The sequence below is a fragment of the Heterodontus francisci genome, chromosome 12 (genome assembly GCF_036365525.1).
Source record: "Heterodontus francisci isolate sHetFra1 chromosome 12, sHetFra1.hap1, whole genome shotgun sequence".
Lineage (NCBI taxonomy): Eukaryota > Metazoa > Chordata > Chondrichthyes > Heterodontiformes > Heterodontidae > Heterodontus > Heterodontus francisci.
Genome location: NC_090382.1, coordinates 51,135,349 through 51,149,942, shown reverse-complemented (window position 1 = coordinate 51,149,942; position 14,594 = coordinate 51,135,349).

The following is a 14,594-nucleotide window of genomic DNA, read 5'->3' as shown; positions in this document are numbered from 1 at the left end:
AAATGTCCCTTTAAGATCTTAGTCTGCTGATGAGCTAAGAACCAGGACGTGGTCATGTGACTACTTGCCAGTGTCACACTGTAACTGTAACACCAAGACGTAGCTTCTGTAAATAGTTCTGCAAAGTATATAATTGTTAGCTGTTAATACACCTGCTTAAGATCTTCAATCAACCAAACTCCATGCATCTCATTTATGTTGCATCAGACAACATAAAAAGCTTCTCATTTCAGCCGATTTGACCAAGGTCGTGTTCTGCACCTGATTTTTTTTCCCCCCAGTATCCTCTTTAGTTAAATGGCCAGTTTCACCATCTCACTGATCCTGGATCATCGCCCGGCATGAAGACTTGGACCCGACTGCTGGATGTGCTAGAAGTACCGATACAGAGCCCCACACTGCTGTGGTGTGGTCTGAGAGGCTGCAGAGCTCTTCACAGCTTCTTCTGATGGTAAGTAGTTTTCTTACTGTACTGGGCTAGTATTTATCTTTAAATTTCTCTGTTGTTTCCCTGGTGTTTCTTCCAAAGGTAAGGAGATCTTCAAAATCTCCTGGTCACTTTCACCGTTGCCACGATGTTGCATTGTTGGGCTTGTATTAGTAGTGTTGTTGGGCTAGGAAGAAGAAAAGTTAAGATATGTAGTTGCACAAGAATATGCATATGGGTGTGTTCCACAATATTAGATAGGTAAGTTTCTGTTTATTTTTGAGCCACATAAACATTATTTCTTTCCACGACTTTTCCATCTTACCTATTTTTAGTTGACTCTGGAAAGTGGCCTTTTCACCTTTGATGAATGGTAAGACAAGACTTAATGCCAAAAAAGGGTAGCTGTGAAAGGGATGCTTGGTTGTTTGCAACACTGCTTTGTGTTGTGGGAGGTGGGGTAAGTGCCTTTTGCATCTGGTTGTCAGATGAGTGGACTGGTGGAACCTAAGTGAATCTTGCAATAATGAGGTTATTCAAGGCACCACGGCAGCAATCTGCATCACTGCTTGTGCATTGGCCGCATCATGTTCACGTCCTCTTTCCCTTCCTAGGAATCGCCTGAAGAGGCTCTGTCCTCTGTGGCTTTTCCTCTTGCAGGTCCAAATCTCAATGCTGTGCAATGTGATACAGAGTGCAACACACCATGGCCATTCTTGAGACCCTGACTGATGCATACCGAAGTCTAGTAAACCTCCTCTGAACAGCCTCCAACGCATTTGCATCCTTCCTTAAATAAGGAGAGCAAAACTGCACACAGTATTTCTGATGTGGTCTCACCAATGGCCCGTATAAACTGAAGCATAACATCCTTACTTTTATTTTCAATTCCTCTCATAATAAAGGATGGCATTCCATTAGCCTTCTTTATTACTTGCTGTACCTGCATACTAACCTTTTGGACTCATGCACTAGAACACTTAGATCCCTCTGCACCTCGGAATTCTGCAGTCGTTCTCCGTTTAAGTAATATTCTGCTTTTTTATTCTTTCTGCCAAAGTGAACAACTTCACATTTTCCCACATTATACTCCATCTGCCAGATTTTTGCCCACTCACTCAACCTAGCTATATTGATCTGCAACCTCCTTATGTCCTTGTCACAACATACTTTCCTATCTTTGAGTCATCTACAAATTTAGCTACCAAGTCATTGATATAAATTGTAAAAAGTTGAGGCCCCAGCGCAGACCCCTGCAGGACTCCACTCGTCACATCCTGTCACTCAGAAATGGGCTCATTTATGCATACTCTCTATTTTCTGCCAGCCAGCCAATCTTCTATCCATGCTAATATGTTACCCTTTATACTATGAGCTCCTACTTTGCGCAATAACCTTTATGTGGCACCTTGTCAAATGCCTTCTGGAAATCCAAGTACAGTACATCAACGGGCTCCCCTTTATCCACAGCGCATGTTACTCCTTCAAAGAACTCCAATAAATTAGTTAAACATGATTTCCCTTTCACAAAACCATGCTGACTATTTCCGATTACCTTGAGTTTTTCTAAGTGCCCAGCTATAGCCTCCTTAATGATTGATTCTAGCACCTTCCCTATAATAGACATCTATAGTTAACTGTTTTCTGCCTCCCTCCCTTCTTGAATAGAGGGGTTATATATGCTATTCTTATGGATTGTCGTGATGAGTGCAAGATGAAAAGCTTCAACAGCATGTCTCTATTTTCAGCAATACTTGATTAACCTTTTAGTCATTCTCTGCTGCTCTTTATATTCTGACCAATCAGCTGACCTGCCACTTATCTTTGCGCAATGATATGCTTTTTCCTGAAGTTTAAATCTTTCCTTAATTCTTTAGTTAACCACAGATGGTGGGTCCTCCCCTTAGTATTTTTCATTATAGTAGGAATATACTTATTCTGAATATTCTGAAATATCCTGTTAAATGTCTGCCATTGCTTCTCTATTGATCTATCTCCTAGCCTAGTAACTCAGTTCACTTCAGCTAGCTCAGCTTTCATGCTCTTATTTACGTTTCAAATAACTAATCTCAGTCCCACTCCTCTCTCTTTCAAACTGGATGTAAAATTCAATCATATTGTTGTCGCTGCTACCCAGAGGTGCCTTTACTCTGGGGTCATTAATTAATCCTGTTACAGTACACAATACCAATTCTAATATAACCTGCTCACTGGTTGGTTCCAGAACGTGCTGCTCTGAGAAACGAACTTGAAAGCATTCTATGAACTCCTCATCCAGGCTACTATTGCCAATCTGATTTTTCCAGTTTATATGTAGATTTAATTCACCCATGATTATTGCCGTCCCTTTATCACAAGCACCCAATATTTCTTTTTGTATACTTCGTCCTACATTGTGGTTACTGTTAGGGGGCCTATAGACCACTCCCACTAGTGACTTCTTTCCCTTACTATTCCCCATCTCCACCCAAACTGTTTCTATATCCTGAGCTCCTGAACCAAGGTCATCTCTAACAGTTGCACCAATGTCATCCTTGATTAACAGTGCTACCCCTCCACCTTTACCTAGCTTCCTATTGTTCTTGAATGTCATAAACCCCTCCATATTCAGGACCCAATCCTTGTCATCCTGCAGCCACATCTCCATAATGGCTGTCAGATCATATTTATTTACCTCTATATTACCCTCTCTGTCCCTCATATGCCACACTCCTCCTTTTACTATTCAATTCCAATTGACATGCCAGTAGAAGCTCTTTGGGTTAGTTTTTATGTTGAATGCCATTCTATTCTCATGCTCTCTCTTTGCCAGTGTCATTTTCCTCTTCACTACCCCTCTCAACTTACTGTATATGGCCTGGTTCCCAATTGATGAATTCACCTAACATGCATCATGCACCCTCTTTTTTTGTTTCATCATCATCTCTATCGCCCTCATCAACCAAGGGTCCTAGTCTTGGTTCCCCGACCTTTCACCCTTGTTGGAATGTTCCAAGCTGAAACTGAAGCATCTCTTCTTTAAAGATAACCCATTGTTCCAATACAGCTCTTCCTGCCAGTCTATCTCTCTCTCACTATTCTGAACACTTTATATCCTTGTATAGTAAGTGCCCAGTCTTCACCACTTTTAAGCCACATTTCCTTATTGCCACTACATCATATTCCCATGCTGTTACTTGTGCTAGTAGCTCATCAACCTTATTCACTGCACTTAATGCATTTACACACACGCATTGGAATCCTGTCTTTGTATTTATCATAGTTCTTCTCAGTCCACTCCCATCTAATACAGAACTTCTCCCTTCTCTAGTACTGTCTAACACTCTCACACTGACCCCTCCTAATACTTTGCTATTTCCTACTGTAGTACGATCTGTCTCTTTCAATTCTCCTTGCAACTTGGTGTTCCTCTCTTTTGTATTATTTCCTGCTTTCCACACCCCTGACAAGTTAGTTTAAACCCTCCCCGATAGCACTAGCAAATCGCCCCGCAAGGAAATATGGCCCAGCTCTGTTGGGACTTTACAGGTTCCAACTTCTCCAGAATTGTATCCAGTGCCCAGAAATCTAAAGCCCTCCCTCCTGCACCATCTTTCCAGCCATGCATTCAGCTGCACTATCCTCCTATTTCTATACTCACTTGCATGTGGTACTGTGAGTAATCCAGAGATGACTACTTTTGAGGTCCTGCTTGCTAATTTCTTACCTAGCTCACTAAACTCTTTCTGCAGGACCACGTCCCTCTTCCTACCTATCGTTAATACCAACGTGGACCACGACAGTTGGCAGAAGATTTTGTTCCAGCAGGCTCTAAATATCTGCCACCACTTGACACGAAAACCTGAGCCTTCTGACATACTGGTTTTCTGACATTTTTATGAAAACTGGACTTTGTAGTATGATTATGTTTTAAAAACTGTGATTTTTGATGTCATGTAAGAAGGATTCAGAAGAGACATGTGATCACACACCAACTCTACCTAGAGACAAAACTGGAGTCAATGGGAATCGGGGGGAAGACTCTTCACTGGTTGGAGTCATACCCAGCGCAAAGGAAGATGGTTGTGATTGTTGGAAGTCAGTCATCTCAGTCCCAGAACATTGCTGCAGGAGTTCCTCAGGGTAGTGTCCTAGGCCCAACCATCTTCAGCTGCTTCATCAATGACCTTCCCTCCACCATAAGGTCAGAAGTGGGAATATTCGCTGATGATTGTATGATGTTCAGCACCATTCACAACTCCCGAGATACTGAAGCAATCCATGTCCATATGCAACAAGACCTGGACAACATTCAGGCTTGGGCGGATAAGTGGCAAGTAACATTCACACCACACAAGTGCCAGGCAATGACCATCTCCAACAAGAGAGAATTGAACCATCTCCCCTTGATATTCAATGGCATTACCATCACTGAATCTCCCACTGTCAACATCCTGGGTCTTACCATTGACCAGAAACTGAACAGGACCAGCCATATAAGTACTGTGGCTACAAGAGCAGTTCAGAGGCTGGGGATTCTGCAGTAAGTAACTCACCTCCTAACTCCCCAAAGCTTGTCCACCATCTACAAGGCATAAGTCAGGAGTGTGATGGAATACCCTCCACTTGTGCAGCTCCAACAACACTCAAGAAGCTCAAAATCATCCAGGACAAAGCAACCCACTCGATCAGCACTCCATGGACCACATTCAACATTTACTTCCTCCACCACTGACGCACAGTGGCAACAGTGTGTACTATCTACAAGATGCATTGCAGCAACTCACCAAGGCTCCTTCGACAGCACCTTCCAAACCTGTGACGTCTACCAGCTAGAAGGACAAGGAGAGCAGATGCATGGGAACACCACCATCTGCAAGTTTCCCTCCAAGTCACACACCATCCTGACCCGGATGTCATTGGTCAAAATCCTGCAACTTCCTTTTTAACTGCTGTACCGACACCACATGGACTGCTCACTACCATCTTCTCAAGGGCAATTAGGGATGAGCAATAAATGCTGGCCTAGCCAGTGATGCTCACTTCCCGTGAAAGAAAAAAAAAATCAAGACAGGGATCCTGGTTTCCATGCAACGAACCCAGATCAAAGACCCTTTTAAAAGCAGAATGCAAGGTTGTAACACTCAAGGAACAATGGATGTCACTCTCCCAGACTCAGATTGTAAACAGGGAGCTACGGGCGCTGAAGGTGCAAATTTGAGTTGAAATTTTTAACACCTGGAAACAAAGGAAAGCCCGAGTGGTTCTACTATGGCCAGACTTGTGACTCAGCATATTGAAAAAGGCAAATGACTATTGACTTTTTGATTCTGGATAAATTCAACAGGCTTTCAAGAAGTCTTTTTGGCTGGAAGGATGACCCAGAAGACAAAATTCAGCAGGGGCAGCCTCAGAAGAAAGAGAGAGAAAACATCATAAGTATGTACCTGTGAGGCAGGGAGGAAGTTGTCGAGCGAGGGAGCCGTGGTTTACTAAAGAAGTTGAAGCGCTTGTCAAGTGGAAGAAGAAGGCTTATGTTAGGATGAGACGTGAAGGCTCAGTTAGGGCGCTTGAGAGTTACAAGCTAGCCAGGAAGGATCGAAAGGGAGAGCTAAGAAGAGCAAGGAGAGGACACGAGAAGTCATTGGCGGATAGGATCAGGGAAAATCCTAAGGCTTTCTATAGGTATATCAGGAATAAAAGAATGTCTAGAGTTAGATTAGGGCCAATCAAGGATAGTAGTGGGAAGTTGTGTGTGGAATCAGAGGAGGTAGGGGAAGTGTTAAATGAATATTTTGCGTCAGTATTTACAGTAGAGAAAGAAAATGTTGTCGAGGAGAATACTGATATTCAGGCTACTAGGCTAGATGGGATTGAGGTTCACAAGGAGGAGGTGTTAGCAATTTTGGAAAGTGTGAAAATAGATAAGTCCCCTGGGCCAGATGGGATTTATCCTAGGATTCTCTGGGAAGCTAGGGAGGAGATTGCAGAGCCTTTGTCCTTGATCTTTATGTCATCATTGTCGACAGGAATAGTGCCGGAAATCTGGAGGATAGCAAATGTTGTCCCCTTGTTCAAGAAGGGGAGTAGAGACAGCCCTGGTAATTATAGACCTGTGAGCCTTACTTTGGTTGTGGGTAAAATGTTGGAAAAGGTTATAAGAGACAGGATTTATAATCATCTTGAAAAGAATAAGTTCATTAGAGATAGTCAGCACGGTTTTGTGACGAGTAGGTCGTGCCTCACAAACCTTATTGAGTTTTTCAAGAAGGTGACCAAACAGGTGGATGAGGGTAAAGCAGTGGATGTGGTGTATATGGATTTCAGTAAGGCGTTTGATAAGGTTCCCCATGGTAGGCTATTGCAGAAAATACGGAAGTATGGGGTTGAAGGTGATTTAGAGCTTTGGATCAGAAATTGGCTAGCTGAAAGAAGACAGAGGGTGGTGGTTGATGGCAAATGTTCATCCTGGAGTTTAGTTACTAGTGGTGTACCGCAAGGATCTGTTTTGGGGCCACTGCTGTTTGTCATTTTTATAAATGACCTGGAAGAGGGTGTAGAAGGGTGGGTTAGTAAATTTGCGGATGACACTAAGGTCGGTGGAGTTGTGGATAGTGCCGAAGGATGTTGTAGGGTACAGAGGGACTTAGATAGGCTGCAGAGCTGGACTGAGAGATGGCAAATGGAGTTTAATGCGGAAAAGTGCGAGGTGATTCACTTTGGAAGGAGTAACAGGAATGCAGAGTACTGGGCTAATGGGAAGATTCTTGGTAGTGTAGATGAACAGAGAGATCTTGGTGTCCAGGTGCATAAATCCCTGAAGGTTGCTACCCAGGTTAATAGGGCTGTTAAGAAGGCATATGGTGTGTTAGCTTTTATTAGTAGGGGGATCGAGTTTCGGAGCCACGAGGTCATGCTGCAGCTGTACAAAACTCTGGTGAGACCGCACCTGGAGTATTGTGTGCAGTTCTGGTCACCGCATTATAGGAAGGATGCGGAAGCTATGGAAAGGGTGCAGAGGAGATTTACTAGGATGTTGCCTGGTATGGAGGGAAGGTCTTACCAGGAAAGGCTGAGGGACTTGAGGTTGTTTACGTTGGAGAGAAGGAGGAGGAGAGGTGACTTAATAGAGACATATAAGATAATCAGAGGGTTAGATAGGGTGGATAGTGAGAGTCTTTTTCCTCGGATGGTGATGGCAAACACGAGGGGACATAGCTTTAAGTTGAGGGGTGATAGATATAGGACAGATGTCAGAGGTAGTTTCTTTACTCAGAGAGTAGTAGGGGCGTGGAACGCCCTGCCTGCAACAGTAGTGGACTCGCCAACTTTAAGGGCATTTAAGTGGTCATTGGATAGACATATGGATGAAAATGGAATAGTGTAGGTCAGATGGTTTCACAGGTCGGCGCAACATCGAGGGCCGAAGGGCCTGTACTGCGCTGTAATGTTCTAATTCTAATTCTAATCTGCTCTCCGAATACTGACACTGTGAACGGCTGCTAAGACTTGAACCCAATTCAAAAGCTGAGGTTTGCGAAGGAAAAAAGACAAACAGGTTCACCAGAGATAGGTTTGTTCATAGAAGTCCAGGTCGAATGTGCTCGGAGGAAGTGAGCGAAGAAGTCATTGACTTTGAGAAGGACAGGGAGATCCAACCAATTACAACCTGGAGGAGTTTGGGTCTTTTAACTGCAAAAATATCACTTCAACGAGGACACTGTTTAATGTATAAATGTGATGTGGGGTTTTCAAATGTTTTAATAAGTTATTGGGAAATGCATTTCTCTGTAATTTAGTGTATTTGCGATTTACAAAGTTCTGTTTAGTTGATGTTGATTTTTAGTTACAGTAGCTGTTCCTGCTGGTGTTGCTTCTGCTCATGCTGATGCGTTTGGTACTGCTGCTCCTGCTATTGCTATGCTGATCATTCTGGTCCTCATCTGAGGTCCAAAGTAACAGAGCATAAGTGACATCCACAATGATCTGATAGATCAGAGCTCTAAAGTGCAAATCAGCATACAAAACTCTAAAGTTGTCAAAGTTAGCAGTCAGCACAAGTGCTGTGAGCAAATTAGTCTTTCTCATAAGCAGGCAAGAAAGCAGCTATGAGATTTCAGCAGTTATTGTCATATTTTCCTGTCCTACAAACGAACATATGAATTAGGAGCTGGAGTAGGCCACTTGGCCCCTTGAGCCTGCTCTGTCATTCAACAAGATCATGGATGATCTGATTGTAACCTCAACTCCACATTCCCACCTACCCCCGATAACCTTTCTTCAGCCCCTTCAACTGCTGATGTGTTGTCACCTTGCTTTTGTTGGCAAGTTCCAGGGAGCCTGGGAAACATCAGGACCTACAGTGAAATTGCAAAAACTATGGGCAGAATTTTCCATTTTGTTTGGGACCCTGAAGTCAGAATCAAAAGCAGGTCCCCGCACTGTGTCGGGAGCAAAAACCCGACTGCTTTATGTTGGATTGGCCAATTAGTGGTCAGAGGGAATGCTCGCCATTTAATTAAGGATGGCAGGCAGGCTCTCAAAGTTGGAGGGCCAATGTAACGCCAATAGCAGGCTCTGCAGTATGGAAGGAGCTGCAGTCTGCCATTGCAGGTAGGGGAGAGAGAGATGTCTCCATCTTGAGGTTCTCTTTCAGCACTTTTAACGTACTTGAAGTTAAAAATGGCCACAGCTGCCAGACCACCATTGTGGAGGGGAAACCCAGTGTGGGCCAGGTAGGTATGGTGGCTGTGTGAGGGCCTCAAAGTGATCCTGGAGCGCTGGTCCCCTCGTCTGCCACTGGGACTCCGCCTCTGCTGTGCTCCTGACACTGTGGGGTGCTCCCAGGCCTATTGGAAAATTTCTGTCACCCACTGATCAATGGCTTCAATTGGCCTTTTAATTGACTTAACAAGCCTGCTGTTCCTCACCTGATCAGGCCTCCAGGCAAATGGCCAGGAGTCGGGGCTGTGGTGGGGAACTGGCACGCTGGGTGGTGTTATGATATGATATGATATGATATAGAGATACAGCACTGAAACAGGCCCTTCGGCCCACCGAGTCTGTGCCGACCATTAACCACCCATTTATACTAATCCTACACTAATCCCATATTCCTACCACATCCTCACCTGTCCCTATATTCCCTACCACCTACCTATACTAGGGGCAATTTATAATGGCCAGTTTACCTATCAACCTGCAAGTATTTTGGCTGTGGGAGGAAACCAGAGCACCTGGCAGAAACCCACGCAGACACAGGGAGAACTTGCAAATATCCTGCCTGCCTGCCTCCTTTCCCACCCCATATTGGGGCCAAAACCATGCCCTATGTTAATAGTGCTGTAATTGATCAATTAACAGATTGTAATTGACAACCTGTCTCCCAAGGGGGTTGCTCCCAGCATAACACGCTGCAATTAAATGTAGAAGTTGAAGGGTGAAACTGACTTTTTCATGCGCTGTCAATTTCCTCAGTTTTAATCCCCCACCTTCTCCCAACCCACACAATCCTGTCTCCTAAAATTCAGCCCATTGTATCTAGGCTGAACTCAGACCAAAAAATGAATGAAACATGGCAGCTGACATCTTATTCCTACAATAGTCCAAGTCTTTTCAGCATAACAAGTGAACATAGCCATTGCCTCTCTAGTTACAATGGATTTGGATTTCAGATGAATCAAATTCAGATTTCTTTTGTCATTTAAGCTTTAGCCTATCCTTTGTTGCAGAGTCTTTTCCCTTTTTGTGGGAAAGATTGATTCATATGCAACATGTCCATGGCTAACATTTGAACTCATTAGGCAACATTAAAAAATGATCATGTGCACGCATACTGACATTTATGTGTTACAAGGGGATTGATTGTGAGCATAAGATAGCAGTGAACAATTATTCTCAGGAGAATGATTATGCATGACAGCAACATGAATGTTCCCAACAAAAATTGTGCTGTGGGAGGAGAAAGTCGCTGTGCTACTTATGCAATGGGTAATAGTACAAGGTTTGGAAAAGCTAATCTTTTATATTGGAAAGGGTGGGACAGGCCTTTTGCTACAAAAGATAAAAGAACACTAAGTAATTATTTTTCAGAAAGCTCCTGCCTCATCTTGAATTGTCATGGGTTTGGACAGAATAATTGGTATTCTTCACAGCGATATTCTTGATAATACTGCATTTTATCCCCATTTACATAATAGAAGCCTTTCTTCTTACAGTTGATGTGCACACTCTTAGCAGTAGTACAAATAGATAGTTTGACAACCCTGTAAGCCTGGGGGAAATCAGTAATGGAAAAAATATGTTTCTTTGGTTCTCTTCTATTGATATATCATGGTGTCCTCATGACGAGAAAAAGTCTTGAATGCTGCTGGCTGATTGATACCAAAGTGTTCTCTGGCCTCAATGCCTGAAAGGCATTGGCAGCATCAAAGATGAACAGGGTAAGCCAGTATTTGAATTTCCTTTATTCATTCATCACATGATGGCATCCGTCCATCTTGGGAGACTGCGTCCAGGGTGTGAATCACTTTTGGATTGAACATCGTCTGTAGAGACTGACTCATGAGCGGCAATCCCTTCCACAGCTGGCAGAGATGAATAATGTTGGTGCAAGGTCAACTGATGTTTTTTCCTTGCGCTGAGCTCTCTTTTCCGCCATCTGGTCACTCCTTTTGTCCTCTGCTTTTTCTATGTCCTTCTTGACTGCTTGTCTCCAGGAACGGCGGTCAGCAGCAAGGACTTCCCATGGATCGACTCTGATCCCGGTCAACTTGAGCTCTTGGTTGCAGACATCCTTGTATCGCAGACATGGGCGACCTGTTCTCGTGCCAATAGCAATCTTGCCATAGTGCATGTCTTTAGGGATACGGCCGTGGCTGGCATCCATTCGGTTCACGTGACTCAGTCAACGGAGTTGCTGCTGACTCAAAAGGGCAAACATACTGGGGATCCCTGCATGCTGGTGCACTTCTGTATTTGTTACTCAGTTTTGCCAGGACATGCCCAATATTTGTCTGAGGCAGTGGAGGTGGAAGCTGTTCAGCCACTTTTCTTGGCTTGTATAAGTTGTCCATGCCTTGCTCCTGTAAAGGAGGGTGCTGAGACCACAGGCCTGGTACACGCGGACCTTTGCATTTTCGATTAGTTTGCTTTCGGTTCACACTCACCTTCTCAACTTTTAACACGACAGCTGCGGCCTTGGCAATCCTGGTGCTGATTTTGACATCTAGGGGCAGTTTTCTGGTGATTGTTGATCCAAGCTATGTGAAGCTGTCAACAACCTCCAGAGTGAGGTTGTCGACGTTGATGGAAGATGGAGTTTCTATGTCCTGGCCATAACTTTGGTCTTCCTAAAGGCTAATTAATAATCTTAATAATCTTGTTGTAAAAGAACCTTTTGGGATGAGTGACCATAATATGCTAGAATTTTACATTATGATTGAAAGTGAGGTAGTTCAATCTGAAGCCAGGGTGTCTAATTTGAACAAAGGAAATTATGAAGGTATGATGGGCAAATTGGCTGAGGTAGATTTAGAAAATACATTAAAAGGTGTGACTGTACATAGGCAATGGATAGCCTTTAAAGAAATATTACATAGTTTACAACAACTATACATTCCTTCAAGGCACAAAAACCCCAAAAGTAAAGGCAGTTAACAGTGGATAGCAAAGTAAGTTAAGGATTGTATAAGATTAAAAGAAAAGGCCTACAAAGTTGCCAGAAATAGTTATAAACTTGAGGATTGGGAGGATTTTAGAATACAACAAAGGAGGATGAAGAAACTGATAAAGAAAGGGAGAATAGGATATGAATGTAAGCTAGCAAAAAAATATAAAAACAGACTGTAAAAGCTTCTTTAGATACGTAAAAAGGAAACATTTGGCTAAGACAAACATGGGTCCATTACAGGCAGAGTCAGGAGAATTTATAATGGGGAATAGAGAAATGGCAGAGAAGCTAAACGATTACTTTGTCTCTGTCTTCACTGAGGAAGATACAAGAAATTTCCCAGAATTAGAGATCCAAGGGATTAGGGGGAATGAGGAATTGAAGTAAATTAGTATTAGTAAGAAGGCTGTATTGGAGAATTTAATGGGGCTGAAGGTTGATAAGTCCCCAGGACCTGATATTCTACATCTCAGAGTGTTGAAAGAGGTAGTTTTGGAGATAGTGGATGCATTGGTGATCATATTCCAAAATTCTATAGATTCTGGAGCGGTTCCTGCAGATTAGAAGGTCGCAAATGTCACCCCACTATTTAAGAAGGGAGGGAGAGAGAAAACAGGGAATTACAGACCTGTTGGCCTTATATCAGTCGTTGGGAAAATGCTAGAATCGATTCTAAAGGATGTGATAAATGGATATTTGGATAATAATGATCTGATTGGGCATAGTCAACATGGATTTATGAATGGGAAATCATGTTTGATGGACCTATTGGAGCTTTTTGAGGATGTTACTAACAGAATTGATAAAGGGAAGTCGGTGGATGTGGTATGTTTGGATTTTCAAAAGGCCATTGATAAAGTCCCCCGCAGGAAGTTGGTTAGTAAAATAAAAGCACATGGGATAGGAGATAATAAACTGGCATGGATTAAGGATTGGTTAACAGGCAGAAAACAGAGAGCAGGAATAAACGGGCCATTCTTGTGTTGGCAGGCTGTGACTAGTGGGGTACCGCAGGAATCAGTGCTTGGGCCCCAGCTGTTCACAATGTATATCAATGATTTGGATGTGGCGACCAAATGTAGTATTTTCAAGTTCGCGGATGACACAAAACTAGATGGGAATGTGTGTGTGGGGAAGATGCAAAGTGGTTTCAAGGGGATTTGGACAGACTTAGTGAGTGGGCAAGAATGTGGCAGATGGAATATAATGTGGAAAAATGTGAGGTTATCCACTTTGGTAGGAGGAATAGATGTGCAGAGTATTTCTTAAATGGTAAGAGATTAGAAAGTAGAGATGTACAAAGGACCTGAGTGTCCTTGTCAATAAGTCACTGAAAGCTAACATGCAGATACAGCAAGCAATTAAGAAGGCTAATGGGCTGTTCGCTTTTATTGCAAGAGGATTTGAGTACAGGAGTAGTGAAGTCTTGCTTCAATTGTATAGAACCTTGGTTAGACCACACCTGGATTACTGTGTGCAGTTTTGATCCCTTTACCTTAGGAAGGGTATTATTGCCATAGAGGGAGTGCAATGAAGGTTCACCAGACTTGTTTCCAGCATGATGGGACTGTCCTCTGAATAGAGATTGGAGAAATTGGCCCTGTATTCTCTAGAGTTTCGAAGAATGAGAGGTAATTTCATTGAAACTTACAAAATTCTTAAAGGGATAGACAGAGTAGATGCAGGTAAGATGTTTCCCCTGGTTGGGGAGTCTATAATCAGGGGACACAATTTCAAAATAAGGGGGAAGCCACTTAGGACAGAGAGGGTTTTTGGAATCTTTGGAATTCTCTATCTTAGAGGGCTGTGGAAGCTCAGTCATTGAGTATGTTTAAAGCAGAGATTGACAGATTTCTAACTAAAAATGACATAAGGGGATATGAGGATAGTGTGGGAAAAAGGTCTTGAAGTGGATGATCAGCCATGATCGTATTGAATGGTGGAGCAGGCTCGATGGGCTGAATGGCCTACTCCAGCTCCTATGTTCCTTCCTGATGCTGATCATCAGTCCATACTCCATGCAGGCCCTGGAGAACCAATCTACATGCTGTTGTAAGTGAACATCAGTATGGGATGTTAGTGCGGCATCATCAAAAAACAGCAACTCATGGTCGAGGACTTTATACACTTTGATCTTGGTATGCAGTCTTGCCAAGTTGAACAGCTTGCCGTCAGCTCTGGCATGCAGTTAGACACCCTTGTCTGAGTCGTTGAAAGTGGCATGGAGAAAAATATGCCAAAGAGAGCTGGCGCCAGGATGCAGCCCTGCTTTACCGCGGCTGATTTTGAAAGTGTCTGATGTTGCTCCATTGTAACTGACGGAATTGTGCACATTCTCGTGGAAAGGAGAGATGTTGCCCAGGAGTCCAGGAGGGCAGCCTATTTCCCACTGCAGTTTGAAGAGTCCGTCTCTGCTGACAAGATCGAAGGCCTTGTTAAGGTCTATGAAGGGAATGTACAGTGGTCTGCGCTGTTCACTCCACTTCTCCTGTAACTGCCAAAGTGAGAAGGTCATGT